Genomic DNA, 20,318 nt, shown 5'->3' on the forward strand with positions numbered 1-20,318 from the left:
GTTTCCTTCTGAAGCATCAGTGAATGTTTGAACCTTTTTTAATAGTTGTGTTTGAGTCCCTCAGTTGTCCTCCATGTGAAAAGATGGATCTCAAAATCATTCAGTCACTGTTGTAAAGGGTTCAAATATGCAAAAGATGGTGGAAAACTGAAGAATTTTTGGGACCTGGAGATTTTTTCTGACGAACAGAGCTCAGTTTAACTGCTCCGAATAAACAAGGGACTCATGAACAACCATCACACAACAACAAAAAACAAACAAACAAACAAAAAAAAAATAATAAAACAGTCGTAGATCATCCAGGTAACCACACACAGTAAGAATCAATGGTTCACAAACTTTTGAACTGGGTCATTTTAAGAAATTCAGCTATTTTTTGTCTTTGGATTATATGTAAACATCTTTTATGTAAAATGTCTTACTCAGGACAGTTCTAAATAAAAACTACTTTTAATCTACTTTTTAGTTCTACAAACAACTATTTTCTGGTTATTTAGAAAACCATTGTATAGTGGTGATGTGTCTATAATGTGGACATACAATTCTATATGAACAATTGGAATGCTAATTACATTAATTGTTTAAATAATGGCCTTACTGTAGTTTTGCAAGGAAAACATGTAAAGAAAAACACTAATAATATGGCATAGTAATTTGCACTATAACTATAACTATTCCTTTAAAGCAACAAGCTTTTGCAACATAATAATATAAAGATTTCCAAAAGCAAGTCTGTGATTTAAGCTCACATGGCCTTTTTATCTGTAGCTCTATTTTTCACTGCATTCTTAAAATCCAAATTTAAGCCGAAGCAGCACTTCCACCCACAAGATAAATGCGGCTCGATGACTGCAGCTCTATCTCTTTCATCTGCATGATTATACATATTCCCGTGCCGTGCCCTCCTGAAACATCCCACGCTCCTCAACGTCCTCATTCACCCGACACTCACGGAGAAATTCAGCAGCCAACATCAGGCTCAGATCCTGAGTTCAAAATGACAAACTAAAGAACAACAACGATGGGCTTGTCTTCAGATGTTAAGATGTTGTCTTCAGAATTGAATTATACAAACGTATCCATTACAGCATCATTGTCTCTGTTGCAAGTAACATCACGCAATCATGGTCAGGTCCAGATGCTAAATGTCTAGATGAACATAGCACAATAAAAAACAAGACCCAAACACCTGCAAAAGTATTTAAATGTGCTAAAGACACATCTATCTAATCTAATATGTTATGCTCTGCATCACTGAGTCATTGATAAGTGGTTGATATAAGGTGCTTACTGGCCAAAAGTCACCTCAAAGTCTCATGTCTGCCCTTCAATGTACGTTTAAGGGCAACTATTATGGCATTTGAATGGTTCCACCAAGACACAAATTTGAAAAGCTACCGAGCTACAGTATGTCATAGTCTTTAAAATAAGGGTTTGGGTATCTTTCATGTTACACATGATTTGTATTCGATAATCAGAATATTTTCAGAGTCCAAAATGTCAGTCTGTGTCAAGTTCGAGTCCACCCAAGTGTGTCCAAGTTCAAGTTCATTCATAATTGCAATCTGAAACTGAGTCCAAGTACCCCAACTCTACTGAAGAGACTACAGCTTCTGAATTAAAAAGTGAACTGGACTTGTCATAGACTTCTCAAAGACCAACCTAAAAACAGCAGGGTCTTTGCCACCACACTCAGAGCGGAGGCTTGGTTTAGGCAGACACAGCTGAGCTGTCAGTACTGATAATCGTGTCCTGGCATTAAAGAGAGAGAGGACTTGGACAAAGGTACAGGAAGAGGAACAATCTGAGAGTCAGCACACAATCTCAGAGCAGCTCACTGGTGCATTATGGGATGTAGAGGGTTACTCAGAAGCCGTTGGGTAGAAATACAAACTATAATATGGATAGACATAAGAGGACACTTCACATAACCATTTACACACTAAACAACCTGACACACTGATAACCTTAACAGGCTTTATTATGACTCTCTGTATGTGAAATATGAGATTCTGATCTGGTCAATCCCCTCATGAAAAAGACGTACACTTTAGCATATGTTTAAAAAGATTACTTATTATGGAAAAATTTACTTTAAAAGAATATATGGTAAAACTTTATTTTAAAGTCACATAGTTACATGTTACATGTACTTACTATAGTAATAACAGTACTTTTTGCATAATTACAAGTAGTTTTGTTTGTTTGTTTGTTTGTTTGTTTTTGTTTTAATATATCCTTATATAGTTTTTATTAACCCTTTCATGCATAGAGGTCACTACAGTGGACAGCTATTTAAAAAAAAAAAAAAAATTCTTGCATATGCATGAATTTTGATGGCATAGTTGCACATCAACCACTACAGTGGACACTAGTGCATCATCCTATATACTGCCACCAAGTGGCAAGTTGTATGTGGATTTTTTTTTTTTTCTCCAAACAAAGATGGCCGACAGCCAGTCAGAAATGCCAAATTGTTCTGGAATATCCATCCACTCATTCTATACTAGGAGAGTCTTGCAGGTAAATAAATAAATAAATGTATGCATGTGTCACAAACTGCTCTGAGGCTTGGGTTAGGAGATCCAAATGCAGCTTTATTGAGGGTAATCCATAATCGTAATCCATAAAATAGGAACAAGGTCAAAACCACAGGGCAAAATAATCAAGATAATAACAAAGTTCAAGGTACAGGCAAACAGGGAAATCCAGGGAAATAGGCAGAAGATCAAAACCAAAACACAGGTAACCAGAGGGAAAGCGCTCAGAAATGCAGTGTGACACTTACAAGACTTCGCAAAGAATGACTAAAAACACAAGGCTTATAAAGGCAGAGTTAACAGGGTAATGAAACACAGTTGAAAGTAATGAAGCATAATGAGTCCAGGCAATGGGTTATGGGAAAGAAAGTTTTTGACAAGGTAGCAAAGGAGATGGAAGAAGAAGCTGGCAGATGTGACAGCATGTTACTTGTAATGCATTACTCGTTACATCAAAAAATAAATCTGATTATAAAAACCAACTCAGAATGTGACATTACTCCCCCACCTCCGGAAGGGGTGACCTCGCACCAAAAAGAGACCATCCGGGGAGGGAGGATGGGTGCCCAGAAGAAGTGGCAGGTAACAGGCAGGTGACCAGGGTGACACCGGCAATACAGGGTGCCAGGGAGGTGACAGTAGCTCAGGGAGCCTGGGAGCTGCTGGTATTACAGGAAGACAGGGAGGTGCTGGTAGCTCAAGGAGCTTGGGAGGTGCCGGTAATACTGGGAGCCAGCAGGGTGGTGCTGAAGCCAAGTAAACTCAGACTCCGCCTCCGTGAAGAGGGAGCGAGGAATGGCCTCCATGGCCATGGCAAGGGAGCTTGGATCGGCCACTGTGGCCAGGGACCACAGTTTTATTTCAAATAATTAAAACCAAACTAAAATTGGGTTTAGTTTTCATTTTAGTTAATTATAATAACCCTGACTCTCCCTGAAGTGAATCAAGCTGATGCTCTTCCTGTTTCTTGCAAATGACTGTTCACTGCAGATGTCACACTTTAAGGTGCAAACTCTGAGTTGACAGAGAATGTCTATAGAGAGCATTGAGAAACAGTTGAACATGATCTAAACAGGACTGAATCTGTTTGGTTTTGTCAATGCTAAACCTACTCTGAAACTCTGAGTTTGTTCAACTAGCTTTGGGTTACACTTTATTTCAATGGTCCATTTTAGACATTCTGTTAACCATAAGCATAACTATGCAACTGCATGTCAACTAAGGGTGCACTCACACCAGGTGATCTGAACTGTGCTCGAGCGCATTGATCCCCAAAGTCTGGTTCGATTGACCAGTGTGATTGCTCCATAACATGCCCGGGTGCAGTTCATTTTACCGTCCCTGGCCTGCTTGGAAGATGTGGACCAGAGCATAGTTCAGTTGGGCTCGGGTGCGGTATGCATGTAGTGTGATTGCTAACCACACCGGAGCACTGAACAGCTTCTACACTTGTGTGCACTACTGTCATCATTATGACAGCAAACATCTTCTATTTCTACTTTGACAGTACACTTTTCAATTAATTGAATTAAATCGAATATATTTAGGTTTATAACGGGTCTAGTTCTCACCTTATTGATGAACAGGAATTGTAGTTTGTGAGTAAAGCTACAAATTCCCCCATCAACGTCAACTGCCTCCAGAATAATCTTCTGATACTTGCAGTTGACGTGAAAATCGCTGCGCGGCATAAATGATAAATCTATTAGGCAGTCTATTAGCAAAAGTGCTTTTCTATCTGTTTTCTTAAAAACAAAATCAAGCCAGGGTACAAGGAAACTGTGCCTGTGTGAGTACACCCTTACTCTCATTAGAATATTAGTAGACTGTTAAGTTAGGTTTAGGGTTAGTAGAATAAATTGACATGTAGTTGCAAAGTTACTTATAGTCAGTAGAATGTCTGTTGTTGTTGGGGAGCATCAAAATAAAGTGTTAGCAGATATTAAGCTTACAGTCTACTAATACTCTAATGAGAGTAAGTTGACATGTAGTTGCAGTTATTTAAAGTTAGTAGAAAGTCTAAAGTGCATCATCAAAAGAAAGTGTTACCTAGCTTTTGTGTAACAGGCCACAGATGCATAAAGCAATATTAATGTTCTGATTACTATATGTAATTCTCATTTGTAACCTTGGCGAGTGGCATTGAAGTTGCTATTTGTACAGTTCACTTTCTTTGTGTCTCTTTTCTACAAACATGAAGCACACTGAGTCACTGGTCACTGGCCACTGCCAGATTTTTTTCCCCCTTCTTTTCAAAGAGCTTGACAGTGTGACAGTGATGAATGGCAGTGATTGATCACCTCATTGTTACTCATGATTTCATTAACAATGAAAACAAAAGCAGTTTGGAAGCTTTCACATCCTTCCATTTCTAAAGGTGATTTGGTCTTTCAATTAAACTGAGAGGATTACTTAATAAAATTACTTTAAAACAAGATTTTTAGATGTTTTTAAAGACAATGTGAATGTTGCTTACCTGAAAAGTTAACTATAACAATGATTACTATATCAGCAACTATATTAATGAACAATAACATACTGTTTATTGTAAGCATGCTGTAGTTTTGTCATCTGCCACTGCTTGAGCTCTTTAAGGTTGTGTGAATTCTGATTGGCTGTCAATGTTTTAATCTTTTTTGTCAGCTGAAAAAAAAAAATGAACTGAAAAAAATTCCAATGATGTTGTTCCGATATTGTGTCGTTATCATTGTAGTTGTGGTGTGCTCTTCCCTATTCTCATATAATTCGAATAGTTATTAAAATTGTATAGTTATTTATCATTATACTTATCATATTTGATGTGAATGGGCTTCCACCCTCCAGTCTTTATTATACTGGCTCAGATACTCAATTTATAGAATATTTTCAACAAGAAAGCATACACTGTCTCGTAAAACGACTGCGGAATGAAATGGACTGGGTGTCAAAGAAGATTAAATATGGTGCTGGTTCCTTCACTGTGGCTTAAATGATGATGATGAAACATTTTTCGTTAACACTTTACAATATGGTTCATTAGTTAATATTAGTTAACTACATTAGTTAACATGAACTAATAATGAACTGCTCTTCTACAGCATTTATAAATCTTTGTTAATGTTAATTTCAACATTTACTAATACATTATCAAAATCAAGAGTTGTATTTGTTAACATTAGTTTTTCAAAGTTGCAAATAAAACAAAAGATTATTGAAAAATATGTTACTATTTCAGTCTTTCTACTTTAAAATTGTAAGTTTAATTCAACGTGTTATCATTTCTTTGAAGTGAATTGCAAAATTTACTCGCAATTTCTGAGTGAACAATGTTTCTATACAATTTTTTGTTTCATGTATTTGCAATATTAATACATTAGGTTAAATTAATTTGGTTTCGAAGAGACCATCCTGCATTTCATCTGCACCTTAGCATCCCCCTCGTGTTTACCTTTCTGTAGGATCTCAATGAGAACGCAATGAGTGTCTCCTCAGAGAAAACATCCCTGAGTAATAGACATGCTTGCCTAAAAAAATCTACTGAAAATCTTCCTTACAAAATAAATGTTATGTTATGCTTCAAGCTGACCTCATTACAGTCAATGAGTCTTCACATGAATCTCAAAATATACTGAAATAGGTATTGAGAGTAATCCACCGCAGCATGTTTTTAAGCCAGTCCTTGAGCATGTTGGAGGCTCCTGAGGTAACACTGTGAAACTCAAGCATATGGTGAGTGTGTGAGCTGCATACAAGCAGACCAGACGTCTGCTACATTGCATCTCTCTATGACACCTCTGCCAGCTGCAATTCACTCACATAGAAAGAAGATATGCTGAATGCAGACTTTTTATTATTTAATTGCATAATTTGATTCTTTGTTACAAGTTAACCCTCAGATGTTCTGGTTATCAGATGCAATTTCCAAAATCCCACTTGCTGTCTGGATTATGGGTGAAAGGCTTAACCCCCCATGGTGAGGTTCGGCTGACAAGCTCCTATGACGTTATACAACACCAATGCTAGCAATGCTAGTGATCTTTTATCATAGTCAAACCCCATGACTTCAGACTCTTTTGATATTTGTGCTATTAGGTTTCCTCTATTCAGTTTACGATATGTCTTTATATCTTTCAACTCTTCTACAGAATTTCACTGTCAAAATAGGACCATTGTCTATTGTCAATAGTGTAGCAAAATATGAAGCAAACCAAGAAGGTTTATGTTAGTCAATGTGACAAATCCACACGACCAACATCAAACCCATTGCAAAATCTGCATGGAGAAATTTTTTGCCCTCACGTGAAATTCTGGATTGCATAGATTTTAACCACTCTCACTTAAGCTACCATAATTTGTCTGACACATATTTTGCAATAAACTTACATACCTTATAATTTGCATTGGTGACATTTGTTTGGATTGGTACTTGGCACAAATGTTCTTTTTCAACCTGCACTGTAAAAAAGTAAAAAAATCCCTGTAAAATTTACGGTAAAAAAAAAACAAAAAACAAAAAACAAAAAACAAAAAACTGCTGTGGTTGCCAGAACTTTACCGTAAAAAAATATGGTAGCAACGTTTTAGGTTTTACAGGACAACACTTAGTTAGCTGTCTATTTTACAGTTCAAAACCGTATAATTTGAAGGTTTATATTGTAATAATTACGGTTCATTACTGTTTATTTTACACACTGTAAAAAAAAATTAAAAATCAGCTAAATTTACGGTAAAAAAAAACGTATTTCATTAATTGATATGATGTTATTTTACCAATCTATTGAAGTACTAATATCTGTTTTGTACCTTTGTAATACACCGACAACCACCAAACACAGTGGTGATGAGAGTCACATGATGAATCAAAGCTCATCACAAGCAGTTTTTCCACAAGCTGAGAAGGACAATACTGATATATAGAAGGTGCACACAGTGTCATTCACACAAACACTAAACACCATCATGATAACACACGTGAATTTTTAAAAATGCAATAAACATTAATTCAACAACATTAAATGTAACATAAAACCCTATACATAACTGATTAGAAAAAGCTAAGAAGAAAGTTATTTCAATGAAAATACATCAGATGTGAAGTGATATTTTACTGTAAAATTACATTAAATGTACCATTAGATCTATTACAGTTATTCACCATATATATTATGGAAACTTTCTGTAAACCAGTTAACTGTTTTTCACTAATTTTTACAGTCTTTTACCATTAAAATCACATTCATTTTTTACAGTGAATCAAATCACCATCAGTCAGACTCAGCAGTAGTTGTATATTATACCATTGTTCCTGATTTTAGCAATTCAATTCACATTTATTTGTAAAGCGCTTTTCACAATATATATGTTTTTAAAGCAGCTTTAAAAAAAAAAAAAAAAAAAATGCATGCTTATACATTACAATTTAGAGTGATCTTTCATCATAGGTGATTGTGTCCAAGTAATGTCCATATGTCAGAAATATAGTTCTAAGATAATTCAAATCATGCAGGTAGATAACATCTTGTATTCATTTAAACAGTAACAATGAGCTCAATAAAGCAATTAGGACAAGTTGTGATCATAGTGATTACAATATATCGAACATTTGGCAGTGGTGCAGAGTTGGCATCCTCTGAAGTCCTCACAGTGGTTGGTATCATCTTTTCACAGGTGTTGATTCATTTTAAATCTTCGAAAGAGGCTGGATCCAAACTGGAGCTGGTGTAATCTCTAGTTACTGAGCAGAAAAGCAAATTGAAAACAATTAGCATAGCTGCTGTTCATAATGTTTTAAGCAATACATAGTCATGTGCATTTGATCTGATAAAACTAGAGTGCAAGTTATGAGATGCGATGCATTAAATGAATGTTTGGCTAAAGAGATTTGTCTTTATTCTAGATTATTTGCAATTATTTAAATTCACTAAGGGTTTGATATTTTTTTCTCTCTCAAAATCATATATATATATATATTTTATACAAATCAAATAGAATGAAGCAAAATTGCCATCTTGTAATATAGTTGTTTTCTCATGAGATCAGGTTATGATTTAGGTTGTTATTGAGCTTCTTCTATGCATTATTGTAATAACACCAACTAAACAAAAGAACACATGCAATTACTGTACAATATTACTATTTGTTTAGTTATTCCAAGCAGAGTTTACATTTTCATTGCAATGTGTTAAGAATGTTTTCCTTCAGCCAAAAACGTCTTTCCTAGTGAATGACTGCAATTTACATTTACGTTCATGCCGTTTCAATTCAGCAGCTATTATTGGAAATGAATGACTTCTCGACTTGTTGTTGCTGTAAATCGTTGTCTTCATTTTGTTACCAGTATCAGGCTGGTCCCACTTTATATTGAGTGTCTATAACTACTATGTACTAACATTTAAATTAATCATTTGATAGAATGTGTGTATTGTGTACATGCATGTATTTACCTTGTACTTATATTTAAAAATGCCTGCATGAAATTACATCTATCTCTTCCCTTGCACCTTAACCCAGCCTACCCATACCACCAAACCTGTCTCTAACCTTACTCGTATCCCACCTCAATAGCTGCAAAAGTGTTTGCAACACAACATAAACACAACAAGTAGATTGTACTTAAAGGGTTAGTTCACCCAAAAATTAAAATTTATTACTCACCGTCATGTTGTTCCACACCCGTAAGACTTTCGATCATCTTCGGAACACAAATTAAGATATTTTTGATCAAATCCGATGGCTCACTGAGGTCTGCATTGCCAGCAAGATAATTAACACTTTCAATGCCCAGAAAGCTACTAATGATGTATTTAAAACAGTTCATGTGACTGTAGTGGTTCAACCTTAATGTTATGACGAGAATACTTTTTGTGCTCCAAAAAACAAAATAACGACTTTATTCAACAATATATAGTGATGGGCGATTTCAAAACACTGATTCATGAATTTTCGATGATTTACGAATCTTTTGTTTCGAATTAGTGGTTCGGAGAGCGTATCAAACTGTCAAAGTCACGTGATTTCAATAAACGAGGCTTTGTTAATTTCAATAGTTCACCACTCGGGGGCGTGACTTTAGCAGATTGATACACGCTCCGAATACGCGCACTGATTCGAAACAAAAGATTTGTAAAGCTTCGAAGCTTCATGAAGCAGACTCATTTAATATCAGGGTCGTTCAGAGCTTCATTATTTCAAAACAATGTCAGGAAGAAGTTCTGTCTCTAATTAAAACCATCATAAACAGCACATGTTGGGGTGGAAATGAATAATAGATCTTGACAGCACTCAGTGTGTTATCTTTGGACTAGTGGCTGTGAATAATCATATGTGACACAAATATGCATTTTGTCGCAAAGACACGGTGAAATTCTCTATGCAATGTGCTGCAATTATTGCATCATTATATATATTATTGCATTACGATTTTCAAAATGTAGCTATAAAGTTCATTCATCATGGATGTAAGAGGATATTTGCATATTATCCCAATCTATCAACTGATAATTACTCAGAAATGTGTCTGGGGTTGCTGTTAAATACTGAGGAGGGTTGGTTTGGGCCATGAACTGCCAGGCCCAGCTGTCTGAACCACAAATCTTCTTAGTCCAAAGGGAGGGGGAGGAGAAGAGTGGGTTGTTAAAATTGCAAGCCCGTCTGTTACTGTGCATGTGCGAGTATCTCATACAGAAACATCCCTGTCTCCATAGTACACAGAAAAATGGTTATACTCTGATTTATACTCTAATCCTCTAACACACTGACAGTGGCACTTAATGTAGTTTGGGGCTGCAAAGAAAAACCACCAACATTTTGATCCTGGTTACAGTGGTCGATCTATGTTTTCCTGCTAGATAACCTGAGGTTACAACTGAGTGTGGCTGTTGAGGTTGCACATGCATACGACACTTCTAATCACACAGCCCACAACACTGATTGGACCTCAGGGATTTAGGAAAGTAACATGAGGGGACTTAGCTGATGAGTGTATTCATCACTTGCTTTGCATAGCGGTTCATCCTGTCAAAATACTTATAATGTCATTAGTGCTGTGTGGTGAACTTCTGAAATGAGGAGGCAATGTTCCCTCTCTGCACTTGGAATGTTTTTTTTTTTTTTAGTCTAATGTACAGTAAATTCATGTTTAGTTCCATCTGATGTTTACATGTTTACATGTTTTCTTTTCTTTCTTTGTTGCTTTATAATATTACAACATGTTCTCCAACCAATACGACCATATAGGTCGTTTGTCACTTCCCTGAAATACGACTCATAGGAGCGTTTACTAAAGTGGCGCCCCTATCGACAACAGGACACTTTCATTTTAATTCATGAAATACGACCCATAGGAGCGTTTGCTATAGTTGCGCCCCTATTGACAACAGGACACTTTCATTTTAATGCATTGTTCCCTTTTATCTGCGTCATATTTCAGGTTTCGCGTAGCTCAACTGGTAGAGCATTGCAATAACAATATGCAATCATGTGATCATGCGATCGTGGGTTTGATCCCAGGGAACACGTGTTCATAAAGTGTAAATGCCTAAATGCACTATAAATCACTAAGGTTAGGTTTAGGGGTGGGGTGGGTGTAGTCATTAATAAAAATTAGTTTTGGTAAATGGAAATAGGAGAAATGGTGTAAAAAGTCCACACATTGCATTTAAATGAACACACATTTTGATTGGTAATGACAGTCATACGTCATTGCATGACGACAGATGTAACACGACACTGTCATTATTTTTACGCCCACTAGAGGGCGTATGACTTCAAAACGTAAATATAGGTCGTAATATGGTGCTTAAAAAACCTATAGGGTCGTTTTTTTTGGAGGACAGTCTGAATATTAAGGTAGAACCACTGTAGTCACATGAACTGTTTTAAATATGTCTTTCATAGCTTTCTGGATCTTGAGAGGTCAGTGACATTGCTGGCAATAGAGGCCTCACTGAGCCATTTGATTTCATCAAAAATATCTTAATTTGTGTTCCTAAGATGAATGAAGGTCTTATGGGTGTAGAACGACATGAGGGTGAGTAATAAATGACATAATTTTCATTTTTGGATGAACTAACCCTTGTTGAATATTAAAAAAATAGTATATGAAACAGTACAAACTTATGCAAAAATGAGGTTTCAAACAGTAGCATGCTACATTTTTATTTTGCATGTTTAATATGTGTGTTGAATATAATTATAAGATTGCACAATGCAGACAATTTAGATTTGTTTACAGATTTAGATTTATTTACACTTTATTTAGAAATTTTGCAAACAATAAGTAACTTTGCAACTCTGCAGCTATATGTCAACTAACTTTCATTAATTTGTAACTACATGTCAACTAACTCTCATTAGAGTATTAGTAGGCTGTAGTATACTTTAGATTTGAATAAATAGAATAAATTGACATGTACTTGCAAATTTACTCATAGTTAGTGCAATGTCTGTTGGGAAGCATTAAAATAAAGTGTTAGTAGATATTAAGCAGACAGTCTACTAATACTCTAATGAGAATCAGTTGACATATAGTTGCAAAGTTACGTAATTAAGTTAAGTAATTAGGGTTAGTTGCTTAAAAGTATGCATAATTTATTGTTATTACTATAGTAAGTGCATGTAAAATGTGTAACAAGGACACTGTAAAATAAGGTGTTACCTTAATAACTATTAATTATGCATAATTACATGCAACTAAGCCTAACCCAAAACCTAATCTAACCCTAACCCTGAAGTAAGTATTTGTAGTTAATTAATATTACTTGGTACTTAAATATATAATCAAGGACACCTTAAAGGTCCTGTTTTTCGTGGTTTTTTGAAGCTTTGATTGTGTTTATAGTGCGCAATATAACATGTGTTCATGTTTCGCGTGTAAAAAAACACAGTATTTTTCACATAATTTACTTATCTGTATACCGCTGTTTCCACTGTCATAAAAACGGGCTGATGACTTCCTTGTTCTATGAAGTCCCTCCTTCAGAAATACGTAACGACTTCTGATTGTGCCAGCGGTTCCTGTGTTGTGATTCGACAGCAGTTTAGCGCATCTTGCCCGGAAAGGTCACGCCTCTTACCATAACGTGGAGATGCACGCGCTCAGTGTTATTGTAAACATGTCTTTAATTTTACCCTATCAATTTGAGCCGGAATCAGACCCGGTGATTGGACTGCGGGATGAAAATAACAGCGTTTCGACGACATGGCGACAAACACACTCTACAAACGCAACTCTTGTGTATTCCTGTGGGCGGAGGTTAGTCAAAAAACTGTTTTAGTGACGTCATTAAAGAAGGAAGTAGAGGGATGTAGTCCAAACTGGCCGTTCGATGTAGGCGACTTCTGTTAAATAAAATATCTCGCTTGGCATTGAACTTTGAGCTTTAAAATTTTACAGATTTTATTTATACTCTAACAACAACATTACACACTAACTAAAGTTTGAAACATGGGATCACGAAGAATGGGACCTTTAAAATAAAGTAACCATTATTACTATAGTGTAACAAGGTAATAAGGACACTGTAAAATAAAGGGTTACCTTATTTCCTTTCTGTGACCGGTCAGAAATAATATTATTATCATACATAATAACATTAGATATCCAAGATCTTGAAATCATGTATTATAGTACACCCGAGTTCTAAGTCATGATTTGTTTGATCATGCGATTATGTAATTTTTGTGTCGCATAATTTTTGTATACAATTTTAATGTGTTACACTTTCTAAAATAAGCAAACTCAGAGATTACTTCAATTGAAAAGCAAAATGCTGTGTTCATGCTGCGTAATTGCTATTTTTGTGACGCTGGCAAAGGATCTGGCTGCACTTGGCAGGCCAAGGGCAATTAAAACTTGAAAGAGCAGAAAGAAAGGGAGATGGAGAAAAAAATGCCATGGTTTCCTAGTGCCAAAGCCTGCCACATCTAGTTAACAGCTGAGCTAAATAGCTTTGTTAGGTGTTTTTTACCCCAAAGAGACAGCTCATCAGTGCTGGCATTTATGAAACCGGAGGAAAACTGCAGACTGCTCTGTGTGAAAAAAGACAATGCTCCCCAGTCTATAACAATGCACAGCCTCATCTCCATAATCCCCCTCGTCCTGATCGCAGGAAGAGAGAGAGAGAAGTTACAGCACGCACACAGACCCTGGCTGGCTGTGTCATCGCTGACAGCTTTATTAAAAGCGAAGGGCTGAATTGCTGTGTGTTCACCAGCTTTGCCATTTGGACTAGCACAGAATTGTGGGAGTGTGATGTCAATTGACCCCAATGCACACACAGGACATCAAAGGCAGTTTCCCCCCCATGCGACTGCTGGGTTTCACAGTGAAGTGATTAGCCCAGCGCATACGGGCAGAATCCTGTTACACAGATCTAAAGTTCAGCTGCAGGGCTCCATCCAAAAATTAGATAGACTTTATTGTCCGTGGAATGAGATATTTGGTGCAGGAAATTAAACAATATGGATGTACAGAATTAAAATTTTTATTTTATAGGGCAGTACTTTTGTATATTGTTTTTGAGCATTGTCAAACACATATACAGTCGTGGCCAACAAATAGAATAATAATATAAGCAAACGTACAGTACTTATAGCTATAGTTGTACTTGGGGTAGAAGAAAGTATTTCAACCCTATAAATCCTACAGTTTCATATTTGATATGCAAATTTCTAAGGCCTCTAAATATATACAACTTCTAAATAAAACTTTGCTAAATAAGAAAGAAATAAAGGTCTAATTATTTTAGTATAATTGTAAAAACATCAACCTTCAGGTCAAGGCTGATGTGTCTTTTTACTGTGAAATATTTGTTGATTTTTAAAGATAAGATTATCTTTATATTCTTATGTTTACTTTATATTTTGTAACACTTTAGTATAGGGAACACATATAAACTATCAAGTACGACTCTTTGCTCAATAAACTCCTAATTTACTGCTTATTAATAGTCAGTAAGGTAGTTGTTAAGTTTAGGTATTGGGATTAAGAATGTAGAATAAGGTCATGCAGAATAAGGCATTAATATGTGCTTAATGTAATAGTAATATGCATGCTAGTAAGCAACTAGTTAAAAGACCCTAAAATAAAGTGTTACCTTATCCTTATGTCATTGTATTGTACTTCAGTCCCCCCAATATGTATGTATATATATATATGGAGAGAGAGAGAGAGAGAGAGAGAGAGAGAGAGAGAGAGAGTTTGATCAGAAAACTAAGAATTGAGTGAAAAATATTATTTAGAGAAGTAGAGTGACATTGATAATTATATGCATTTATTCTGTTATGTTATAAAGATCTCATTGATTTACATTACAAGTTATCAGAAATTCATTTTACCTTCTGAACATAATAAATGTCAGCAACTGCACCAAATTGCACATTTTTACTTATTTTGAATAAATAATAATAATAATAATAATAATAATAATAATATAAAATTGGGATGTTTTTTCCCACCTCAAGTATGAGCTCCATATTCCCATTTACTATATAGTCATAAAAGCCTGATTTATCAAATGTGTTACTCAACAAAAACACATATACAAACTTTGTTTTTTAGATTTTTTTTTCCTCTAGATTTTGTCTAAAAATTCATTAAACTGTATTATTTAAAAAAAAAAAAAAAAAAAAAAAAAAAAGTATTGAACATTTTTCTGACAATACTTTCATATGTCATGCTGATAATAAGAACCAGTACTCGTTTCATTTAATTGTATCATACTTATGTTTTCATAAGGTAACAATTATAATTATAAGGTAGCTGATATTAATAGGTAACAATATCCTAAACTGAATTTTCTAAATAAACTCTAAATGTATTTATTTATTTATTGCTTAAAAAGTATGCTTGCACTATCCTTCTTTAAAATAAATGGTTTGATATTCTGTTATCTAATGCTATCTGAAATCCAATTTGCACAGACCGGTTAAAATGCTTCACTTGGTCTGTAATGAATGGAAATTGGGTGAAATTCCTCCTTGAAGTCCAATGAGGCGTGCAAACGACTCTCTGCGCTACAGTCACATATGAAAAAGGTCAGTATCTGCATTCAAAGCTTCTTAAAATAGGACAGCTGATTTATGATTAGACATTCATACATATTACAGATGCTATTAGCTGAAAAAATACAAGTGACTTCTGAAAGAGCTCGTCTGCAAGGTCGGTTATGGCTATTTGCATCTGTCTATCATCACAGGTGTGTGATTGCATCGTATGTCCTTTGCTTCATGCGCTAATGACCACTACAGACTTCTTATCTGTCAAATAACTCACAAAATCGCTGATAGCGAGCTCAACTTTTGCCTTCAAATCATCCATTACCTCATAGCGTATCACTGGGGAGGGGGGTGTTTTCATTCTGAAGGGCTCTCTGACCTCTAAAGTAGACATGCTGATAAATGGAGCTTTAGGAGGAAACTTTGAACTTGTCCTGCAGGCAGAAAAAAAGAAAGAAAGGAAAAAAAGATTACAAAGAGCAAAAATCGCTTTGGTGTGCCACAGACAAAAAAGGTAAGCAGTAAAATCTGCTTTATAAGCTTATAAGAAATGGATAAAGTCTCTTTTACCATAATATGTTTATAAATATAAATATATAATTTTGTAATGAGGTAGGCAACCAGTTACAGTAAAAGAGTGCTCTCCACTTTGCTATGTGACCGTATCCATTTCAAGGGACTAATTTGTTTATGAAAACAATTATTTCATCATATAATACACTCCCGGTCATCAGACTGTCTGAGTGCATGTCGATATGGAGACGATTGTTATCATCTTGTAAACGCTATAAGAGTAATCTGATCATGATAAACTGATACTTCCTCTGTTTTTATGGCTTGATTTTCTGGGAGGCACTGCAAACACGATGTGCCGTACAAATAAGGTTGTACTATTAAGATATTGTACACCTTACCATATTTCCAAGATGACACAGATAATTTGGCTGTAAAATTTTGTAAGAATATAGCTGTGGTCATCAGAACTTTACAAGTACAGTGGCTGTAAAGATAAACACTATTGTTCAAATGTCTGGGGTCGGTAAGATTTTGTAATTTTTTTTAAAAAAGTCTTTACATTCACCAAAGCTGCATTTATTTAATTAAAAATACAGTGAGTCAGTAACATTAAGAAATACTATTACAATTTAAAATAATTGTTTTCTGTTTGAATATATTTTAAAATGCAATTTATTCCAGTGAATTTTCAGCATCATTACTCCAGTCTTCAGTGTCACATGATCCTTTAGAAATAATTCTAATATGCTGATTTGCTGCTCAAGAAACTCATTATCAATATTGAAAAATATATTGTGCTATCAAAAAAATGTCATAGTACAATGTCAATTTACAATTGTCATAGTAAACATAAACCAGACATGGGACTCTTTATCACAGAACACATACAATATCAATACCACGTTGTCCTGTGCAAAGGTTGGACTATGTCTGAACCACAATGAAGGCACATTCAATATAGATAAGAATGAAAACATGTCCTCAACATTAACGAGGTGAAGGAAAGAACAAACCAGGAGTCCTTGACAACAAAGTCCAGGTGTGCAAACAATGGACCACCACTATACAATACATGAGAAAGATATTGTGTTTATTCCCAACAATCAAGCAGACTAACCTCTTGTGTTTTTCACCTGTGAAACACATTACTTCACTTCCATTGGTGGAGAGCTTGTTTCTAAGGGCAGTTCCTGTGGACTCTGAGCCCCTGGGAACAGCTGCACTCCACTGAGTGTTTGTCAGACAAACAGAGAGAGAGAGAGAGAGAGAGAGAGAGAGGGAAATTACCATTAGTGTAAGAAAGGTCAGTATGTCCTTCTGACCTTTCAGCTCTTAATGGACTACTAGAATATTACCATTCGTTATTACAGCTGAAACCTAGACATCTTAAATAGATGAATAAACTGTGATTTTAAAACAAACTACATGTAATTGCAAACCCAGGGGTTGGGTTGTTTATCATACATAACATGACCCATTGTATGTCTCTGTCAAAATCGCTCTTTGACTATTTTTATGCTTTTTTTCTTTAAAGATTCTGAATCTCTGACAGTAGGATCTTCCGTAGTTTTTTGCATTTATTCTGGACATAAACCGCTTTTAGACAGAGGACTCTGATTAAATTGTAATTGTAACTGAATACAGTTACTCATGTTTTGTATTTAAAATATGCAATGCTGTTACATTCATTACTCCTCAACCCAGCTGACATGACTGTTTTTACATGCCATTTAAGCATGGGTTTGTCTGGCATATCAATACCATGAAAAGTGACAAAACTGACAACTCATGGGGAAAAACAAACAAACAAAATAATAAAAAATGGTATTTTTTTTGTGTTATTATTTTGTTCAAATACATAGATTTTGAATATTTGTACATAAAACAAAAGAAATACGATAAGTGAAAATGTGTCTAATTTTTATTACTCAAAAGAGCTAACAAACTGTAAAATATGATTTTTCAAAGTTGTAAATAAAGACTATTAAAGTATATTTCAAAAGAAAATACGATTTTAGTTGTATTATATATATATACACACAGGTGCATCTCAATAAATTAGAATGTTGTGGAAAAGTTCATTTATTTCAGTAATTCAACTCAAATCGTGGAACTTGTGTATTAAATAAATTCACCGCACACAGACTCTTTGGTTCTTTTAATTGTGATGATTTTGGGTCACATTTAACAAAAACCCACCAATTCACTATCTCAATAAATTAGAATACTTCATAAGATCAGTAAAAAAAGGATATTTTAAACAGAAATGTCAGGCTTCTGAAAAGTATGTTCATTTCTATGCACTCAATACTTGGTTGGGCCTCCTTTTGCATGAATTACTGCATCAATGTGGCGTGGCATGGAGGCAATCAGCCTGTGGCACTGCTCAGGTGTAATGAAAGCCCAGGTTGCTTTGATAGCGGCCTTCAGGTCATCTGCATTATTGGGTCTGGTGTCTCTCATCTTCCTCTTGACAATACCTCATAGATTCTCTATGGGGTTCGGGTCAGGCGAGTTTGCTGGCCAATCAAGTACAGTAACACCATGGTCATTGAACCAGCTTTTGGTACCTTTGTCAGTCTGGGCAGGTGCCAAATCCTGCTGGAAAATGAAATCAGCATCTCCATAAAGCTTGTCAGCAGAAGGAAGCATTAAGTGCTTTAAAATTTCCTGGTAGATGGCTGCATTGACTGTGGACTTCAGAAAACACAGTGGACCAACACCAGCAGATGACATGGCAGCCCAAATCATCACTGACTGTGGAAACTTCACACTGGACTTCAAGCAATATGGTTTCTGTGCCTCTCCACTCTTCCTCCAGATTCTGTGACCTTGATTTCCAAATAAAATGCAAAATTTACTTTCGTCTGAAAAGAGGACTTTGGACCACTGAGCAACAGTCCAGTTCTTTTTCTCCTTAGCCCAGGTAAGATACTTCTGACATTGTCTTTAGTTCAGAAGTGGCTTGGTACGTGGAATGTGACAGTTGTAGCCCATTTCTTGAAGACGTCTGTGTGTGGTGGCTCTTGATGCACTGACTCCAGCTTCAGTCGACTCCTTTTGAAGCTCTCCTAAGTTCTTAAATCGGCTTTGCCTGACAATCTTCTCAAGCCTGCAGTCATTCCTTTCACTTGTACACCTTTTCCTACCCCACTTTTTCCTTCCAGTCAACTTTCCATGAATATGCTTTGGCACAGCACTCTGCGAACAGCCAGCTCTTTCAGCAGTGACCCTCTGTGGCTTAACCTCATTGTAGAGGGTCTTGATTATCGTCTTCTGGACAACTGTCAAGTCAGCAGACTTCCCCATGACTGCTGTTGGGATTACTGGCCTAAACTCAGCATAAATTACAGTATAAACCTCAGGGTATAAATTACCAATTTATAGCCTGAGAATGGTAATTTAATAGAACTTGAAATTAAATATTCTAATAATTTGAGATACTGATTTATTTTTTTATTTTTTATTTTTATTTTGATGAGCAGCAAGCTGTAATCATTAAAATTAAAACAAAAAAGACTAATAATATTTTACTTTATGTCTAATAAATCTAGAATATATTTAAGTTTTACTTTTTGAATTCAATTACAGAAAAAACAAAAATATTCTAATGTATTGAGATGCACCTGTATACAGTATATAAAGATCATGTTTAATTCAGTGTGTTACTTGTTTTTTCTTTGTAATTATATGTGAAATTTACTAACAATTTCTGGTTTAAAAAAATGAAACTAAAAAAAAAATCTAATCAAATCCTACCCTTTTTTTTCAGTGTACATCCACCCAACAAATTTGAAATACATTTTTGGTTCAGTGAAGAACCACTTTTTTAGTGTGAAGAACATTGTAATATTATAAAGAATAATAATATTATAAAGAATCTTTCCAAAGGTGTCAAAAGGTTCTTTTTGGAAACATAAGCTGCTTTTCCACTGTCAGGCAGAACGGTTCTAAGAACGGTAAGGAAAGTTTCCTGTTATATATCTACTTGAGCTTGGTTCAGCATGGCATGATTACAAACTGTTCTCGACCCAGAATTCTCAGCAAACCGTGCTGGTAGAGTGCGTGTAATGACGTCACCACTCAGGATTGGTCACTTGTCTGTTGCCTGGCTACCAGTTTCTTTATAGCTGCATGCTATTTGAGCGAAGTAAACACAAGTTTAAAATTATAAGAAATATCCGATCACCCTCTTTAACTGGATAGCTATTTGCATCTCATACCATCTGTAAACTCTTGTGTTACCAAGGTAACGACTGACGCATTTGTGTGACATTCCAAAGAACT

At 35.4% G+C, this 20,318-nt stretch overlaps 1 long non-coding RNA gene across 1 annotated transcript in view; it reads left to right on the forward strand.

Annotated features, from left to right (window-relative positions):
- The first annotated feature begins 15,912 nt into the window (after positions 1-15,912).
- LOC125258490 overlaps positions 15,913-20,318 on the forward strand; it is a 9,839-nt gene continuing 5,433 nt past the window's right edge. The window contains exon 1 of the long non-coding RNA XR_007182636.1: positions 15,913-16,029. This is a non-coding gene — a long non-coding RNA (uncharacterized LOC125258490). The remainder of the gene's footprint in view (positions 16,030-20,318) is intronic.

The sequence above is a fragment of the Megalobrama amblycephala genome, linkage group LG2, assembly GCF_018812025.1.
Source record: "Megalobrama amblycephala isolate DHTTF-2021 linkage group LG2, ASM1881202v1, whole genome shotgun sequence".
Taxonomy (NCBI): Eukaryota; Metazoa; Chordata; class Actinopteri; order Cypriniformes; family Xenocyprididae; genus Megalobrama; species Megalobrama amblycephala.